Source organism: Thamnophis elegans, chromosome 4 (genome assembly GCF_009769535.1).
Source record: "Thamnophis elegans isolate rThaEle1 chromosome 4, rThaEle1.pri, whole genome shotgun sequence".
Classification (NCBI taxonomy): Eukaryota; Metazoa; Chordata; class Lepidosauria; order Squamata; family Colubridae; genus Thamnophis; species Thamnophis elegans.
In genome coordinates this window covers 35,119,619-35,139,564 of record NC_045544.1, presented here as the reverse complement: position 1 = coordinate 35,139,564, position 19,946 = coordinate 35,119,619, and the positions used below count along the sequence as shown (strand labels likewise).

At 43.3% G+C, this 19,946-nt stretch overlaps 2 pseudogenes; one reads left to right on the top strand and one right to left on the bottom strand.

Annotated features, from left to right (window-relative positions):
* LOC116507069 overlaps nt 1-19,946 on the top strand; it is a 59,339-nt pseudogene that overhangs the window by 9,929 nt on the left and 29,464 nt on the right.
* On the bottom strand, nt 2,229-6,641 carry LOC116507275 (annotated as a pseudogene).

Below are 19,946 nucleotides of genomic sequence, written 5' to 3'. Positions count from 1 at the left end.
ATTATTTCATGTAATAGAAACTGCAGAAAACAGTTAATAGTGGAGATGAGGGGCTAGACGTCGGTGTGAAACAACGGACTTTCCTGGTAGCTCTGGGATCGCTGCCGAACTCAGGTCACCTGGACAGTCCAACTGGACCTAAACTGTCCCGCAGAGATGGTGATAGGTAGAAGTATTCCTGTAGATCCCAGAGACATCCGCAAAGTCTCTGGTGATCTGGGGAAAAGCCTCTTTTGGCAGCAACTACGAGTCACCATTAGAGTGCTGGAACTGCTGACAGCTCAGAACGCAAGGGCAGGAGAGAGAAGCATGTCTTTTGGTGGGAGATTTAATTTTTTCTTAATTGGAGAGAGAACACCCTAATTTTTGAGATTTAATTTAAAATAAGAATTGAGAAGAGAGCAAGCGGAGGACTTGAGGTATGATTAATTGAAGGCTTCCGTTGTGTTTTTTTTTTTCCTTTTTACTATGGGAAGCTGGATTGGACTTTCACTGCAATTTACTTTTTAAAGTGGATTGGCTCTTTGCCCTTTTTTCTTATTCTTTTCATTGGACTCTTTGGAAACATGGAATAAGTTTTAAAGGTTTAAAAATACTTTTTTTACTTTATTTCTTTTTGGCTTAATGAATTACAGGTTTTTTCTTTTTTTTCTAAAAGAAAAGTAAAGGCAGAGCTTATAAAGATTGAGAGTGGGTAACAAGTTTCACTGCCACCTAGTGGATTTGAAACAATGTTTTTATTTTTACTTTGTTGCATGAATGTTTAGACCAAAGCAGTTCTCTTCAAGGTTGCTTAGCTGAGGCATGATAGGGAAAGGAACACGGTTGTTTATACTGTAAATAATACAGAGAAGAACTTTGTATAGAAAATGGAAAAAGAATTGGCCTTATTTTTTAAAGAAAACAGAAAAGAAGATACATCTATGCAGAACATTTGAGATACAATGAAGGTTGTTACCAGCAGTGACGTTCAGTTATGGGAGGCAGGGGAAGATTTCCTTTTTTTCTTTTTTCTTTAATAAATGTAATGCCAGTTGCCATTTGGATTGAGTCTTCTCTGTTGAGTTAACGTTGCATGAATTGCAAAGGGAGGAAGATTGGGGGGGGGGGGGAATGTGAGCCTACCAAAGCTTCCAACAAATAGGTGGATTAGTCAGTGGGCAATCATCCCTCTAAGGTGCGCACAAGAAAACACCGTGCACCAGTTTCCAACTGCCACACAGTGTTTTTTAATGTGTTAAAATGATTTAAAATATTCCCACTCCCTCCCTCCTCTCTCTGCATCGAACTCTCTCCTGAAGTCAAGGAAGACTCTGCCCAGAGACTGATGATGCTGCAGAAGGGAGATTCTCATTGGTCCTCTGGGGCTTTGTTGGTTGTAGCCTGCATTTCTCTGCATATCCAGTGTTTCTCAGGCATTGTGTCGACTTCTCCCTTCGCTTTGTGGAGACAGGGAAGCAGCATGGAATTGGACTGCCTAAGCCAAAGTAGTCAACGGGATCTTGAGACTTGATTTTTGAGCAGTAACAATACCTTCCATTCTTTCCTTTCCCTTTCTGTCCTTCTTCTATCTTCCTTTCCTTTTCCCTTTCTTTCTCTTTTCCTTTCTCTTTTCCTTTCCTTTCTCCTTTCCTTTCTCCTTTCCTTTCCCTCCCTTCTGCATCCTTTCCTTTCTTCTTTGCCATTTCCTTTCCTTTTTCCTTTCCTTCTTTTCTATTTCCTTTCCATTTTCCTTTCCTTTCCCTTTCCCTTTCCTTTCTCCTTTTCTTTCCTTATTTCCTTTCCCTTCTTTTTTTCTTTTCCCTTCCCTTCCCCTCTTCTTCATCTTTTCCTTTCTTCTTTGCCATTTCCTTTCCTTTTTCCTTTCCTTCTTTTCTATTTCCTTTCCTTTTTCCTTTCCTTTCTCTTTTCCTTTCCTTTTTCTTCTTTCTCATTTCCTTTCCCTCCCCCTTCCTTCCCTTCCTTCCTTCCTTCCTGGGGGTCTGAGAGAGAGGGAGTGGACCCTTTTTCTCCTTGCCCCCCTCCCCAACATCTGCTCTGATGGCAAATGTGCTTTTTTGTGTGCTACAGTATGTGTAAAGAATGCTGATATGAGACCTTAAACATAACCCTTTAACTGCTGCTTGGATAAGATAATTTGTAGGATTTTAATGTTTGTAAATCTGATTGTGATGACATCAGTGCCTCACCAGCCATAAACCTCACTGCACGTCACTGGTTACCAGAGATTTGATAATAGATTATACAAGAAAGAGAAATATAAAGAAAAGACAAACCTTCAAAGGTTTAGAAAATGACTATAAGATGCTTGAAAAAGAGCTACAGAAATTCCCACAAAAGAAATATATTAAAATAGAAATGGACACAAATAAGCACAAAATGGACCTTCTGGAAAAGGAGGAATTGGCACAAAAAATTAGAGGTGCTAAACAGAACTACTTAAGAAATCCTCATCATTGAATGTCTCCAGCTTGACTCGGATCTAGAATTCGTAGGAGGTAAAGTTAGCATTCTGGCCTCATCAAAAGTGTGCTTGTTCTCCTCCTTCAGCTACCCCAGGTAAGCCGTGTTCTGCCAGAGGATGGCCTCCGCAGACTCCTGGAAGCAGGTCAGCACTGGTTGTCTGGAAGTCCGCAATGTTTGCCAACGGGATCATGCGGTACTTGAAGTTGTGGAACTTGTGGTCACACTTCTCACAGTGGTAGAGGCTGTTCTGCTCGTCAATCACCTTCTTGTTGCAGTCCTGATACATGCAGTTCTCCTTGCGCAGGTACACCACTGTGTCCACGCAGCTGAAGTAGTTGGCCTTATCTCCTTGGCCCAGGTTCTCTGCCTTGGCCTCACTCGGGGTCTTCCAGTTGGAGCTGCTCCAGGCTGCCAGCCCCCCCGCCCCAAAGAGATGGAGACAGACTCCTGGTGCTTCCCTTTCGAATCAAACCAGCTCCGCAGCTTGAAGGACTGTGGGCAGTCGGGGTTCACCAGGAGGGTACTGGAGGAAACCAAGGAGAGACTCCGCCACCCAAAGTCTAAGACTCAGGCCCTCTGGATGGCCACCACCAACTGCTGGGAGTCATGAAACTTTTCCACATCCATGCCCCAGAGAGTGACGGTCATGGTCTTGTCTGACATGTTCACCAGATGCAGCTCCCTCTTGCAGACTTCCCGGATGGAAGACTTGATGGTGACCTTCTGAGGTCCACGAGGGAGGATCTTACTGGTGCTCCCCAAGTCCCTGATGGCCACGAAGTAGAACTGCACTGAGGGCAGGTGCTCGGTGTCCTTGCAGGGAATGATGGAGGTCTCGTTGGAGAAGGCGATCTCATACTCATGAAGGTGTATTGCTTGTTGGTCATCTTCAGGTTGCCCTTGGAGTAGTAGACATTATTCAACTCCAGGAGAGGGAAAAACTTGTCCACTTGGTCATTAAAGGCCATCTCTCGGATCTCACTGCTCTCGTCCACCATCTCTATGGAGAAGAGCTTCCCTTCGCTACGGGTGTTGCTCCAGGTGTGGTTCTGACCCTTCTGGGTCACCCAGGCACAAATGGCCCACTTGGACTGGTAAGGGTTCAGGCTGACAATGGGCACCACTTTGTCATGAGAGCCCCCCGAAGTACTCAGGAGCAATGTTCCCTCTAATTTTTTTTCAGTGTGAGCGGGAAAGTATAGTGTTTGAGCGGCACAGTTTCATGCCTGAGCACCTAAGAGAGCAACAGTTTGAACTGCTGTCACGTCTGCTGGACATTTGCGCAACATTCCAAGCGTCAAGCGCCGATTGCGAGCGAGGTTTCAGCCTGATGAATGCCAGGCATGAAAAGTGCCACTCAAACACTATACTTTTCCGCTCACCCTGAAAAAAAAAAAGACTTCTGCTCAGCTTTTACATTGTTAGACTGGCTAGAGAGAGACATGGCACCAACAGGGTCCTGGGTCCTGGCATTTTGCAGGCAACCTGTCCTCTCACATTCCTTTGGAATGCAACCCATCACATTTGAATTAGATTTTGCCAATTATCCTATTAAAAGATAATCCTATTATTCTAAAATACGACTAACTCAATATTAAAAACTGTAAATATTTAATGCTGATAAATAATAGCAGTAATTGTTATTTAGTATGAGTAAAATCAGTATTGATATATCAATATAATATCTATCAAAATTGACAATAAACACTAAAATAACAATACAAATATATAATGTGAAATATAAATGTAATAAATATAATATATAAATGCAACATAAATGTAATAAAATAATTTATCATGAAACTCTCCCCCTTTAAAGTAGTAAGATCAATTAAATAGTCTAGCAAGTTTGGACAATATGCTATATGTTATGTTACTTAAGAATATATATACCTCAGAATCAGATACAACATCCACATCATTTCCAACTGAATCGATAAAACCATATGCCATGCCAAAACTATTTTAAATAAAGATATGAAATTAATCAAGTCTTGCATTTATTTTTCAAAATGAATGTACTATTTTTTTGTTATTTAAGTTTGTACCCCATCTTTTCATCTCCAAGGTATTCAAAGCAGCTAAAAGATTTTTTTAAAAAAATTTGAAATCTACTTAAAAACTGGTGTTAACATCACCATAATCTAATTCAAAAAGCCTGGCTAAAAGGGGAATTATCCTTTTCTAAAACCAAAAAAGAAAGAACTGCTTGTATTCTGTAGTATTTAATCAATGCATAGCTTTCAAATGTAATCCAAATTATATATCTAAACAACATTATAAATCATTTAAATATCAGAAGATTCGAGCATTTTTTCTGATCTCTTGGCAGAAAGGATGTGTACTGGCATTTTATGGAATTGAAAATGATTAAGTCCATGACACAAATTGCACAATAGGAAATCCAGGCCAGAATGCATTTAACTCATTGTATCACCAGGGACCAAAATTTAGCAGGCCCAGGGGAAAAAAAGTAGGTAAGGCCACTTTATAGCTAAATTTGATACCATTAAAAATTAAATAGGATTAAAATCTGTGGTTTATAATTTACCCAGTTGTGCAATGTCGCCCGCCCCACTCCTTTCGCCGGCAGTAGCCCGCTGCACCAAGGGGGCATGTAAGAGGGAGGGGGAAAACAGGAGAAGAGGTTCAAATCCAGATTTCCACCCGGATGCCTCCCAGATGGGCCTGAAGATTCCGGCCAGGGTGACCACTCTGGCGCTGCCTATCATTCCTGCCACTCCCCGGGGAGGTGGGGCAGCTGCGTGAAGATGCATCTGCCTTTTGCGCCCACCGACAAGATACGGATCCCAACCCCGGGCGTAATTTGATTCCCCTCTTCCCTGAGCTCACAATAACACCCTGTCTCACAAACCAAGAGCCCATCAGGCCGAGTTCGACGGAGAGGCTTCGAAGAAACAAGCCAGCATATATTTTTTTCCAAAAAAAAAAAAAAACCAGTCTGGAGCTCAGCTGAGCTGAGGCTGTTGGATGAAGCCGTCACTCACCAACGCGTTTCCCCCTCCTCCCCCTCCCCCGTTCCTTCAAGACAGGAAAGGAAATTAGGTCCATGGGCCACATCCAGCCCAGCCAATCTCTCCACATTTTCTGGGCGGGGTCTCGCAGTCGCAGGAAGGAATCCCCTCTCCAAGGGATTCCCCGAACATGGACTTGAAGAGCCGTGCTCTTCAAAACAAGTCTGGGGACGTCCTTAACAGGCGGCCAGTTCTAGCCGCCTGCAAAGGACTTCCCCACGTTTGCTTTACAGAAAACTCTGCGCGGGCTTTTCTTGCGACGTGCGCGGCCGCACAGGCGCGCACCTTAGAGGGAACAGTGCTCAGGAGGGCAGTGCTCCCTGCGTTCCCCAGCAGTTTAAAAGGGCCAGGGTACTTTGCCGAAGATCCTGCATCCAGAGCACCACTCTGGAACCCTGCTGGCTTGCCCTGGAAAGGGCTGGTTGCTGGTCCAGTGGCCACTAGCTGCCTCCCTGCTTGCCCCGCTCCTTCGGCACTAGATTCCCAATCTTGGCAGGGACTGCATGACCCGGTCACAGAACCTCCATTTTCATCAGGACCACCACTCACCCTCCATCCCTCAGAGTGTTCACAATGAAGCGGTTAATCTGGCAAATGGCATTGGTGATCAAGCTCTGGTCATCCACCAGAGGGTTCAGCTGGGTGACCAGCCTGAAAGAGGAAAGGGTGTTGACACCATCACTCATCAGCATCTGGTAGTGAGGGGGCCGTTCCCAGTGGAGATGGGGTGGATGTTGATGAGCTGCAGCACTGGACTCCTCCTCTTCTCCACCAGCTCCGCCTACAGCAGCATGGCCAAGATGGAGCCCTCACTCAGCCTCCCAGCTGCCACGATCCTGCCTCCTCCTCTTCTCGCATGCACTCAGCCAGGCCCCGTCCCCATGATGTCCTTATTCTAAAGTGCTTAAGCAAAATTACTGGTCAAATGCTCTGGCTTTCCTGCCTTCTCCTTTCAGAACATCATGAGCAGGTCAAGACAGTGATGAAGAATGGATCTTGCGGAAGTGGAGAAATTACAGGTTAACCCTAACTCTTTCATTATCTGTCCTGAGCAACAAAATGAGATAAAAATATTTGCGTGAACATACCTGTTTTGCTGAACAGCTGTTTGTGGGCTTGCAGGTGCAATGAGTGGGGCATGGGTGCTTTCCTGATTTACTATAATTTATTTGTCAACTCTCCAGGGGTTTTTTCCCCAGGCATCTTTGGAGCAGGATCTGGCACTCTTTCAAAACTCTGCTCACCCACAAGTATAATGAGGGAATAAAGTTCAGGGGTGTTGAAAGACTCAGGCTCTTTCAAAACCCCTCACTAAGGAAGTACAGGACTACAGCATCAGCTGTCCATCATGCTCTGCTATTCCTGCCTACAGAAGTTTAAAAAATGTGTAGTGATGAAGGAAAGGGGAGAGCTGTTCCTGCATCAGTCTAAAGCAGATGCTGATTTCCCTTAGAAAATGGAATATGCTTTCATAGGGGTGAAAGGGACCTTAAAGGAAGTTTTCTCCAATTCCCCACACAAGGCAAGAGACCTTATATAATCCTGGTCAAATGGCCATTCGGTGTATTTTTGAAAATTTCCAATGAGGGAGCACCTACAACTCCAGGAGGCAACCTATTCCACTGATTAATTGTTCTAACAATTAATCAGTGGAATATTTCTCCTTATTTCAGAGGAAAATTTCTCCTTATTTCTAAGTTGGACCTCTCTTTAGCAAACCTTCCATCCATTACTTCTTGTCCTACTCTCTGGAGATAAATCAATCTCCTCTTCTCTGTGACAGGCATCCTAGAACCTGCCTGCTAGCAAAGGACCTTCCCGAAGTTGCTTTTCTGAGCAACGGGGAGACAGAAGGGACAAAATACCGGCTGGCCAGGATGGGTATACAGAGCCGGGGGCGGGACAAGCTTACTTCCAGGTCCGGTGACTAACCGGTTTGCGAGAACTGGAGGGGACTGGCAGCAACCCACCCCTGAGGAGGAAGTAGGGTAGCCTGACATTCAGGTCTCCATGACAGGCTGTTCTTTAAAAAGAGATGTTAATGTCAAAGCCTTACATAGAATTAATAATCAAACACAACACAAGCAATACCTTTGATGGCTGGGGCATCACCTATACATATCTATACATACATACATATCTATACATACCTATACATATCTATACCTATACATACCTATACATATGTTGGACCTCAAGGGTCAAGTGGGTCTGCTGCTAACGTACCTGCCTCCCAACAGCGTTGCAGCAGCCCTCCCCTTGCTCCTCGAGTCAGTAACCGAGCTGGCAATTGGGTTCCCCAGGCTTATGGTCCTGGGGGATTTCAATTTGCCTTCGCTCGGTGAACACTCTGATGGGGCACAGGAGTTCATGGCTTCCATGACAGCCATGGGCTTGACCCAAGTAATTCGGGGCCTAACCCACTCTGCGGGTCACATGCTCGACCTCGTATTTCTCTTGGAGCAGTGGGCTTGTGATCTTGGTCTGAGGGGTAACGAGATCATACCCCTGTCGTGGTCAGACCACTGCCTACTGAGGCTTGACTTCCGGAGACCAAACCCCCACTGTAGGGAGGAGGAACCGACCAGGTGGTTCCGCCCCAGGCGACTGATGGACCCCTTGAGGTTCCAGACGGAACTTGGGGTTATTCCTGATACTCTTGCCCACAGTCCGGTGGAGACTCTGGTTGCTGCCTGGCACTCGGCAGCATCGGAGTCCCTTGACCGGATTGCGCCACTACGGCCACTCCGAGGTGGTGGATCCCGGAGGCCTCCTTGGTTCACCGAGGAGCTCCGGGAGAGGAAGCACCGGAGGAGACGCCTAGAGCACCTATGGAGGTCCGATAAGTCCGATTCGAACCGAGCACTCCTAACAACCTGCACCAAGGAATACATCAGGGCACTTAGGGCAGCAAAAAGATCTTATATTGCCACCTTGGTTGCGTCCGCTGAGTCCCGTCCAGCCACCCTGTTTAGGATAACCCGGTCCCTCCTAAATGGGAGGGATACGGGGGACCCCTTGCAGGGTAGGGCTGAAGACTATGTCCAGTTCTTAGCGGACAAAGTTGCTCGGTTTCGGTCGGATTTGGACTCCACTTCTGCAGATCCAGCCGAGGCACAGGTGGATAATTCGGTAGACCATCGCTGGGTTGAGTTTCAGGATGTTGCCCCAGGGGACGTGGACAAGGCCATGAGAGCTGTGAGTGCCTCCACTTGTGTACTGGACCCGTGCCCCTCCTGGCTGGTTGCCAACAGCGGAGAGGTGGCACGGGGCTGGATCCAGGCGGTTATTACCGCCTCTCTTCGGGAGGGGCACTTCCCCGCCGCACTCAAAGCGGCGGTGGTGAGACCCCTCCTGAAGAAACCATCTCTGGATCCAGCCGTCCTTAACAACTACCGTCCAGTCTCCAACCTTCCCTTTGTTGGGAAGGTTGTTGAGAAGGTGGTGGCCTCCCAGCTTCAGCGGTCCTTGGAGGAAACAAGCTACCTAGACCCATTCCAGTCCGGCTTCAGACCTGGTTACAGCACAGAAACCGCTTTGGTCGCATTGACCGATGATCTCTTGAGAGCCAGGGATGGAGGCCATGCCTCCATCTTAGTTTTCCTTGACCTCTCGGCGGCTTTCAATACCATCGACCATGGTATCCTTCTGTGACGACTGCGGGAGGTGGGAGTGGGTGGCACTGTTTTGCAGTGGTTCTCTTCCTACCTCTCGGACAGGTCGCAGTCGGTGTTGGTCGAGGGGCAGAGATCGATCCCTAGGCCCCTAACATATGGGGTGCCGCAGGGGTCGGTCCTGTCCCCCCTACTATTTAACATCTACATGAAACCGCTGGGCGAGTTCATTCGGAGGCATGGGATAAGATATCACCAATACGCGGACGATACGCAGTTGTATCTGTCCGCCCCATACCAACTCAATGAAGCGGTGGATGTGATGAACCGGGGTCTGGAAGCCGTTAGAGACTGGATGAGGGCTAACAAGCTTGTACTCAACCCGGAAAAGACCGAGTGGCTGTTGTGTTTTCCTCCCAATAATTTGGCCAGTGTTCCATCACTCAGGCTGGGGGGTCAAATATTACACCCCTCAGACAGGGTTCACAACTTGGGAGTCCTTCTGGATCCACAGCTGACTTTTGATTACCACCTGTCGGCTGTGACCAGGGGGGCATTTGCCCAGGTTCGCCTGGTGCACCAGTTGCGACCCTACCTGAACCGGGAGGCTCTCACAACAGTCACTTGGGCCCTTGTGACCTCTAGGCTGGAATACTGCAATGTGCTCTACATGGGGCTGCCCTTGAAGAGCATCCGGCGACTTCAGCTAGTCCAGAATGCGGCCGCGCGAGTGATTGTGGGTGCACCTCGGTTCGCCCACATAACACCTATCCTCTGCGAGCTGCGCTGGCTACCTGTTGATCTCCGGGTGCGCTTCAAGGTGTTACTTACCACCTACAAAGCCCTTCATGGTAGTGGATCTAGGTACTTGAGAGACCGCCTCCTGCCAATTACCTCCTCACGACCCATTAGATCGCATAGATTGGGCCTCCTCCGAGTTCCATCTGCCAGTCAGTGTCGACTGGCAACTACGCGGAGGAGAGCCTTTTCAGTAGCAGCTCCGACCCTTTGGAACGATCTACCCGTGGAGATTCGTACCCTCACCACCCTCCAGACCTTCCGCACAGCCCTCTGGCTATCCCGTCAGGCCTGGGGTTAAAGATTATATTCCATCCCCGCCCGAATGCTGAATAAATGTTGCTTTACTCTTTTAATTATGTATTGTCCTATATGTCTTTGTATGTTTCCCCTTCCTATATAAGTTGTAAGCCGCCCTGAGTCCCCTCAGGGAAAAGGGTGGCCTATAAATAAACTTAACCTAACCTAACCTAACCTATATCAGGGAAGGCTGCTGGGAGCAAAAACAGACCACTACCACCTGTTTTTGGCCTAGCAGGCCTCAGGGAAGCCTGCTGGGAGCAAAAACGGATACCCACCCCCCATTTTTGGCCTAGCAGGCTGCTGGGAGGAAAAACGGACCACCCCCACCCCCACATTTCTGGAGAACTTGTAGTAGACAAAATACTTAAAAAGATTTTTTTTTAAGTTCCAAAGCTCAGCTGTGCAACATGCGATGTCAGAACATTTTTTCTTCTTTTTTTAATATTCTTTACTACTGGTTCTGTGAACCAGTGGTATTTTTTAGTACTGGTTCAGGCAAACAGGCGTAAACTGGTAGCATTTCACCCCTGGGTCTAGCCCATATGCTATGCAGATGTTTCTGTACACAGTGCCTGCTACTTGATTGTGCTCAGTGGTGTGATTCAATTTTTTTTACTACCGGTTTGGGGGGCGTGGCTTGGGCATGGCTTGGTGGTCATGTGAGTGGGTGGGCATGACCAACTCAATGTCACTCCCACCCAGTCACATGACCCAGCCATACCTACCCAGGTTTTGTGGATCCCTGTGTTATCAGAAGGATCCTAGTAGCACCCCACAAAAGCTTATGCCTTTTAATAAAATATATTAATACAATACAATAGCAGAGTTGGAAGGGACCTTGGAGGTCTTCTAGTCCCAACCCCCTGCCTAGGCAGGAAACCTTATATAGTTTCAGACAAATGGCTATCCAACATCTTCTTAAAGACTTCCAGTGTTGGAGCATTCACAACCTCCGGAGGCAAACTGTTCCACTGACTAATTGTTCTAACTGTCAGTTCTCTCCTTAATTAGTTTCCACTCATTGCTTCTTTTTTTTTTTTGAGATTTTTTTTATTGTTTTAGTTAAACAGAAAGAAAAATAAGAAAAAAAATCATCTTTCGTTACATCTTGTTGAAAGTGTATCGATTGGTTACAAATATATCCCATGCGTTTCTTCCACAGTCCTTACATATACTTCATTCAAATAATGTTGTACATTTTAAATCAAGAAAGAAAAGTTATATATTTTACTATCTCTGTACCATAATTCTCATTTGGTTACCATTGTTTAAACATGTTTTTATCTAGAATCATTTATATTAGAGGACACAACCACCTACTGGTGTTCATTTGCAATTTCAATAAATCTCCAATACCATTACACCTTTATGACATGTTCTAAAATTAATTTGGTTAAGTAGGATATCTGAGCATTCCCCCACCCCGTAACACACCTGTATGTATAATTAAATGTCCATTAACATTTATTGTTATTATTGTAGTTAACTAAAGGTTATTTACTAATTATCTCACCTCTCCTATCCAGGCCCACACAATATTATAACTTTATAACCGTCTTTAAACAATGATTTATTAATAAGATTTATAGGATTTTTCTCTCAATCCCAAATTAGTTAATTACGGGCTAAGAAAATAAACATTAGACATCTAAGACAATCTAAGAAATATTAACATTTCTATTTGACAATCACCCAGAATGTATACTAGTATTTCTATGGTCTGCTTATTTATCCTAACTAGGGTTATTATTTCTCTATTAGTATCATAGTAAATTTATGTTAATGGATAAACATTCAATGGTAATTTAAAACAGTCTAAAAGGTAGTATAATCTCTACTTAATAATCAGTCAAGAATTAACTAACTTTTCCCCATCAATTGGCATTATTAACCAGTATCTTTCCAGTAACAAAATAGCCTTTCATCTCTCGCCAGTTGTTGTGCCAATTCTATGTCCAAAACCTTTCCAGGGTTTGAGACTTCTCTCCGCACATTGAAGCTTAAACGATCTCTCATGTAGTTTTGTTGCCCTTCAGTTGTTATTAATGTAAGCTTAACTTTAGTGGTCAGGTTTGTTTCTGAATAGATTTGTCTTATTACCTCCATCTTTTTCGCTCTTTCTTTTTCTCCTACATCTTGAAGTTTGGGGTGGAGCACCAAATTATCAAAGTCACTTTTCCAGCTTCCCTTCTTTTCACTTTCACTCACGTTTACTCCATTTATAAGTTCATCTAAGTTCTTATCTTTGTTTTCTGTATTTCCATTCACTTCCTTAATTTCTGTGGCTATAACCCCATCATATTTTTCTGTAATATCCCATAGTCTGTCTCATTTCTTGTAGAAGCTCTCAAATCCTTCTGAGATTTTTGGAAGTCCAGCCAAAATGTTTTGAATTAACAAGTTTTCTTCATCTGAGTATTGTTCCATTTTTTAAAATAAAGAATAATATAGGGAAAGAGCAAGGAGAGAAGAGGAATTTGGTACAATCTGCCACTCTAGCCTATCACAGATTTTGAAGAATATATCTATTTGTATTTTAGATGAATGTTCTTTTATGGCTTTCAAAGAAGAAGGGTTCTGAAGTTTTTTTCCCTTTTCCAATTCTTGTTAAAGTATTTTCCACACACCACTATTTGTTGTTGCACAGTCGCAGTCAATATAAGAGTAAACAAAGAGAACATTGTTACAGCAGCAAGAGAAAAAGAGCTTCAGATTTGGGCTTTCAAGTGGCAGATTCATTTCTTTTAAAACCTCTTTCCTTAAGTATCTCCAGTATAATATTGCAACAAGTAGAGGAAGAAATTTATTGAAGTAGAAAGAGTTTTAATTTAAGCCAAAAAAGTTAAAGTAGTAAGGGAAAATAAGGAAAAAAGAAATCCCTTCATCTCAAGCGGAAAAAACAGGAGCGTTGCAGTCACTCAATCCACAAAAAATTACAAGCAAGAGCAAAAAACTTTCTAAGGCGACTGGGGATTAAGTACGCCATTTTGTTCTTGCTTAATGGACTAATTAAGCTTAAGAAAAGTTTCTTAGGGCAATCTTCTAAAAGAAAAGAAAAGAAAACTTCACCACTAGAAACACTTTCGTTTCATTCTATCTTCCATGGAGCTGTCTCCAACTATGTAGGCCAGGGGGGGCTGCCTATTTGCCGCCAGTTGGAAGCACTCCCCTTGGATCGATCAGGGACTTTGCGATATCCCTGCGATCAGTCTTGTCTTCCAAGTCACCATCTCTTCGGGACGGTTTAGGTCCTGCCGGACCATCCAGGGGCAAAAGTGTCATCAGTGGATTCGGACAGCCGAATCAAAACAATGTATCATTGCGACATTGGCTCCTTCCCCATCCATTGCTTCTTGTTCTACCCTCAGGTGCTTTGGAGAATAGTTTGACTCGCTCTTCTTTGTGGCAACCCCTGAGATATTGGAACACTGCTATCATGTCTCCCCTAGTCCTTCTTTCTCTTAAACTAAATATACCCAGTTCATGCAACTGTTCTTCATGTGTTTTAGTCTCCAGTCCCCTAATCATCTTCGTTGCTCTTCTTTGCACTCTTTCTGGAGTCTCCATATCTTTTCTACATTGTGGCAACCAAAACTGAATGCAGTATTCCAAGTGTGGCCTTACCAAGGCATTATAAAGTGGTATTAACACTTCACGTGATCTTGATCCTATCCCTCTGTTTATGTAGCCTAGAACTGTGTTGACTTTTTTGGCAGCTGATGCACACTGCTGGCTCATATTTAAATGGTTGTGCACTAGGATTCCAAGATCCCTCTCACAGTTACTACTATTGAACAAGGTGCCACCTACAGTATACTGTACCTGTGCATTTCGTTTTTGTTGCCTAAATGTAGAACCTTACTCTTTTCACTATTTAATTACATTTTATTACATAGTGCCCAATGTTCACATTTGTCAAGATCCTTCTGTATCTTTAGCCTGTCTTCTGGAGTGTTGGCTATTCCTGCCAGCTTGGTGTCATCTGCAAATTTGATGAGTTCCCCATTTATTCCCTCATCCAAATCATTGATGAAGATGTTGAAGAGTACTGGGCCTAAAACAGAGCCTTGGGGTACTCCACTGCATACTTCCCTCCAGGAAGATGCAGTTCCATTGAGGACTACACGTTGAGTGCGGTTGGTCAGCCAGTTACAAATCCATCTGGTGGTGATGCAGCCATGCCCACCCAGCTGGTGATTAGGGCAGAGAACAGGTTGTTAAATTATTTGAATCTCACTATGAAGAGGAGGTAGGGGGCAGGGAGAGGCAAGAAGGAGTAGGAGACAGAGAGGGAGGGGGATAAGGAGAATTATGTACTTGAATGAAGTTGATGAGTTTGGAAAGAGTATGGAGAGATAAAGCAAATGGTCATGGCTTTAGTCTAGATTTAACCATGATTCTAGTTCTTTCCTGTTTGTATTACTACTGTACTTCTGATTCCTGATTATGCTTTATATAACATTGCTTGTTCACAAAGAAAAAAGGACAATAGATTTGGATACATATTGATTGGTTGGTTGGTTATTTCGTTTATACGGTACCCAACTAACTCACTGTAACATTTCTAGGCAATGGACATGAGATAAAAATGCAATACAAAGCTAGCCATATATACGTAAACTTTATTTTGATTTGATTTGAAGGCAAAAAGACAAACATGTAAGTATCTCTGTTGATATATTGGAAAAAAATACCAAGAAAACACATTAGAATAATACTGAGTCTATAAGGATGCAGAGAAAATTACAAAGTATTACATAAAAGGTCCATTATATATGTAACTCATGTGGGTGGGTTTGTATGTTTATATGTCTGCATGTGCATGCACTTATTTATATATACATATACACATACATACATATGTATATGTTTCACCTGAAATTGATGAAGATATAGTGAGAGATATTCGTTACCCATGTTTTCACTCAAAAATCAATTCCATTCAATTCAGTGCAACATACTCTAAATTGAGAGTGGCTCCTATAGAATAAGGGATGCAGTGGTTCAGTGACTAAGACACTGAGCTTGTTGATCAGAAAGGTTGGCTGTTCGAATCCCTAATGCCGCATAATGGAGTGAGCTCCCATTACTTGTCCCAGATTCTGCCAACCTAGCAGTTCAAAAGCATGAAAAGAAATGCAAGTAGAAAAATAGGGAGCACCTTTGCGCCTTCACCGTTTAGTCATGTCGGCCACATGATCACGGAGAACATCTTTGGACAGTGCTGGCTTTGAAATGGAGATGAGCACTGCCCCCTAGAGTCAGGAATGACTAGCACATATGTGCAAGGGGAACCTTTACTTTTACCTATAGAAATATTTCAAAAGCAAATAGAGGTGCAGTACTTCAAATATGCAAATTTATTGGAAAAAAGCTGAGCAGCCAGGAAGTGGACAAAGTCGTGGAGATGTCTACATTCAAGAACATGAAAGACGATCCTAGGGTAAACAGAATTAATGTCTATGAACAACATTTTGGACTAAAGAACATACAACATCTACGCAAAGGTAATACCAACAGAACAAAATCAAACTTTAGTCTTTTCCTCACTTGCATCTAACCATGGACAAAAACAGTTCAAAATCCTTTTTTCTTTTATGTCCTCATGACATTGACCTCTTCTTGTCCCCAGCATATTCAGTACCTGAGGGAGCTCTATGTCATCTTTAGCTATTCCAGTGTTTAACCAACTTTCCACTTCCTAAGCAGGCAGGTTAGTTTGTTCTGGGGAGAGACAAATGTTCTACCCCATTCTGTCTGTTGTACAATTCTCCTGGGGGGGGGGAGGGCAAGATCAGCTCAGCGCCCACGGCCTCGGTTCTCTGGATGCTGAAGGATCATTCTGGCTTGGGCAGTGGAGAGTATAATTCTTTCCAATGACGGTTTTCCCTTTATCCTCCAGATTCTAAGTATAGCTTTGAAAAAGTGTTGAACCAGACTAGTAGGTTGGAGAGAGCAGTTTATTTATTTAGAAATTTTATTTTGCCACCTATTTGGGAGACTCAAGGCAACTTACACAAATATAAAGACATCATCTTTAAAAATAAAACTAATAGAAGAAAATAATCAGATAATAAATTAATAAAATAGTATAATATCCCCCCAGCCCTGGTGACAACACATCACACAAGCCATTTAATGGGATCCATTCTGCTCTGGGTTCCCCAGGCCCACTGGCAGCACCAGGTCTTCATTACCTTCCTAAAGAGAATGGGGGCCAGTCTAATCTCTGGAGGAATGGTGTTCCAGAGAGAGGGAGACACCGTGGAGAAGGCCCTTCTTCTGGATCCCATGAGGTGTATCTCCCTCTATGGGATGGGACCCACAATATTCCTTGCCTCCCCACTCTGGTAGGACGGGTAGATGTGACCAGCAAGAGACAGTCCTTCAGATCAGGGGTCTCCAACCTTGGCAACTTTAAAACTTTGCTGAACTTTGCTGGCTGAGGAATAATGGGAGTTGAAGTCCACAAGTCTTAAAATTGCCAAGGTTGGAGACCCCTGCCTCAGATAACCTGGTTGAGTTGAATTAGAGGAGAGAGATAGAGAGAGAGGGATTCTGCCTGTGTTCATTCACCATACAGTCCCTCAGCTGCTGGTCAGTTATTAATCAAACTTTTTTCAGTACTGGTTCAGCATTTCCCCTGAACATATCAACTCTTAATTCTTCTTAAATGTTTCCTCCTATTTTTATGATATACCTTGTAGCTGACTGGGCTTATTTAAATTTCAGCTTTATATATTCATTGGCAGGAAACTCATTTAGTTCGCCCTCTGTATTTATATCATTTCTTGGTGTAGAAGGAATATATGATTAAATTATATTCCATTCATGCTTATATATCCTCTTTCTGTTGAAAAAACCTCTAAGGTAATGTATTACTATAAAACCTCAGTTGTGACTATTGCTGAGCCCCAAACCTGCTCTTTTACTTACTGATTGATGAATGAATGTGCAATGAGAGGATAAAGATAGCATTTGGATCTTGTGGAAAGACAGAACAGTGGTTCCAGAAATTATGCCAGATATGCAGGGCTAAAGAGATGTTCAGCACTGCCAGTGATAGGACCATCTGACGACCATCAATGTTAAAGGTCCTTTCAGGAGAACACATTGCAGGCTAGGATCAATAATTGGATTTTGCTTCTTTTTCATCAGGAACTGTTGGAGACTGGAAGAATATTATGACAGTATCACAAAGTGAAAGGTTCAACAATATTGCTAAGGCAGAAATGAAGGATATACCTCTCAAATTCATCTGAGATATAAAAGAAATACCACTTACTCAGAATGTAAAGCTGCAGGAACCTCTCCAGGAGGACAAAGAGCAGACATGTACAAAACAACTAAATCATGTGTAGTTTATACCTATGCATTTTCTGTATGCATATGCACCACTTCGTATGATTTATCACCCCAAATGAGTCAGGATATACCAGAATGATTTCATAAGTATTTTCTAAGACAAATGAATGCTTTGGATTCTGGGAGAAATATATTTTGCAATGAGGAGAGAACAAAGATATGCTAATCAACAATGCTTAAATGATGAATAAAAATGCTTTTGGAGCAGCACTTTTTTTCTTGGATATATTAATTTGTATTGATTGGTTTTTTAAAAAAGAGATGGTGTTATGGGGAAAATACTCAAGAGATAACACATTTGATTATATGCTTAAATTCAACAACTGTAACTGGTACTCACTGATGCTGTTGTATGGGCTAAATTAGAATGTATAGGTTTCTATATCATTTAGTAAGTTTAAGAGCTGAATAAATTTTCAGTTGATAACTTATATTATTTTATTCCTTTTTTTCTCTCTCAAGTACTTTTCCCCACTTTCCCCTTCTATTCATTTTAATTACTGCAATGTATGGAATTTCGTGGCACACATTATCATTATTATTCTTAATTCATTTGATATACTTCAGTAATAAAATTATTTTTAAAATTAAAAAGTTGATCAAATTTATTTTATTTTAAGTCTGATGCGATTAGATCACTATCAATGTCTTACAAACACAAAAACATCCATAGCATAAAGACTGAATAATTACAGTCATGAAATTATTATTCAGAATTGTCTTAAAACAAGAGCATAGAAAGGTATTCTTCAAATCAGTATAAAAGGCTCTTCAGAAAGACAGAATTCTAACCAGCTTCAAGGCTGGGCAAGCATTATCTCCAATGGGAAATTCTCCTACACAACAGGGGCAATAATAGAAAGGCATCTCCTCCTAGCCTTGGTCCAGGGGTGGGTTGCTGCTGGCGTTACTGCCGGTTTGCTTTGTGTGAGCTTTGCAGTGCGAGCCAGTAGCAACCCACCTCTGCCTTAGTCCTTCTTATCTCATGGAAGTGGAGGGTTACCAATTTTTTTTTTTTGTGTAATTCATGTTAGGCAGCTTAATTCAGTTTGAGTGAAGTGGTTGTAGAGATAGCTCTGTTGTGATCCTCTTGAATTTTAAGGTACCTTAAATTCAGGGGTGGGCTTCAAAAATTTCAGCAATGGGTTTTCTGCGTGGTTGCTGGGTATGTGTGACTATGGTGTGCATGGCCATGGTGGGTGTGGCCCATATAGCCTCCTGCACCATGGTTGTGGCCCTCTGGGAGGGCAAAAACTGTCTCCTCAGGGCTCCAGAGACCTTCCGGGAGGCCCATTTTCCACCCTCCGTGCAGGCCCTGCACTTACCTCGCATCCAAAAAGAGCTGTATGGATATTCCTGGGAGGGACGTGGTGGGGTGGCTGGGACGGGGTGGGGAGGGTGGGGCCAGCCAGAGTGGGATTTGGAGATTCTCCGAATTGGCCATAATGTTAGATATGGGTTCTCCCACCCACCCCTGCTTAAATTACTGTTAAATTACAGTTTTTGCCCTCCCAGAGGGCCACCACCATGGTGCAGGAAGCTAACTAGGCCACACCCACCATGGCCATGCACACCATAGTCACACATCCCCAGCAACCAAGCAGAAAACCCATTACTGAAATTTTTGAAGCCCACCCCTGAATTTAAGGTACCTTAAAATTCAAGAGGATCACAACAGAGCTATCTCTACAACCACTTCACTCAAACTGAATTAAGCTGCCTAACATGAATTACACAAAAACAAAATTGGTAATAGCAGCAATAGCAATAGCAGTTAGACTTATATACCGCTTCATAGGGCTTTCAGCCCTCTCTAAGTGGTTTACAGAGTCAGCATATCGCCCCACAGTCTGGGTCCTCATTTTACCCACCTCGGAAGGATGGAAGGCTGAGTCAACCCTGAGCCGGTGAGATTTGAACCACTGAACTGCTGATCTAGCAGTCAGCTGAAGTGGCCTGCAGTGCTGCATTTAACCACTGCGCCACCTCGGCTCTTGTAACCCTCCACTTCCTTGAGATGAGAAGGACTAAGGCAGAGGTGGGTTGCTACTGGTGACTTAATTATCACACTATGATCTCATCACTAATTTTATAAACCAGGTTTTATTACTGTTAAGAGAATAGAGAGCACCTGGCTGGATATTCACATCATGTTTAAATTATAAAGTACAGCTTTCAGATCAAGCAGGCTGGCTTCATTTTAAATGTTAAGTTCATTATTAAACAAACCAAATCATGTTCTATGTCATTTCAACCTGACATAGTGTCAGTGCTAAACTGAAGTTCAACTTCTCCCAGGTAATCTATCCATGCCTGAATAAAGCACATTAATCATTCTCTGAGATTTAGTTTTCAGCACCATTAA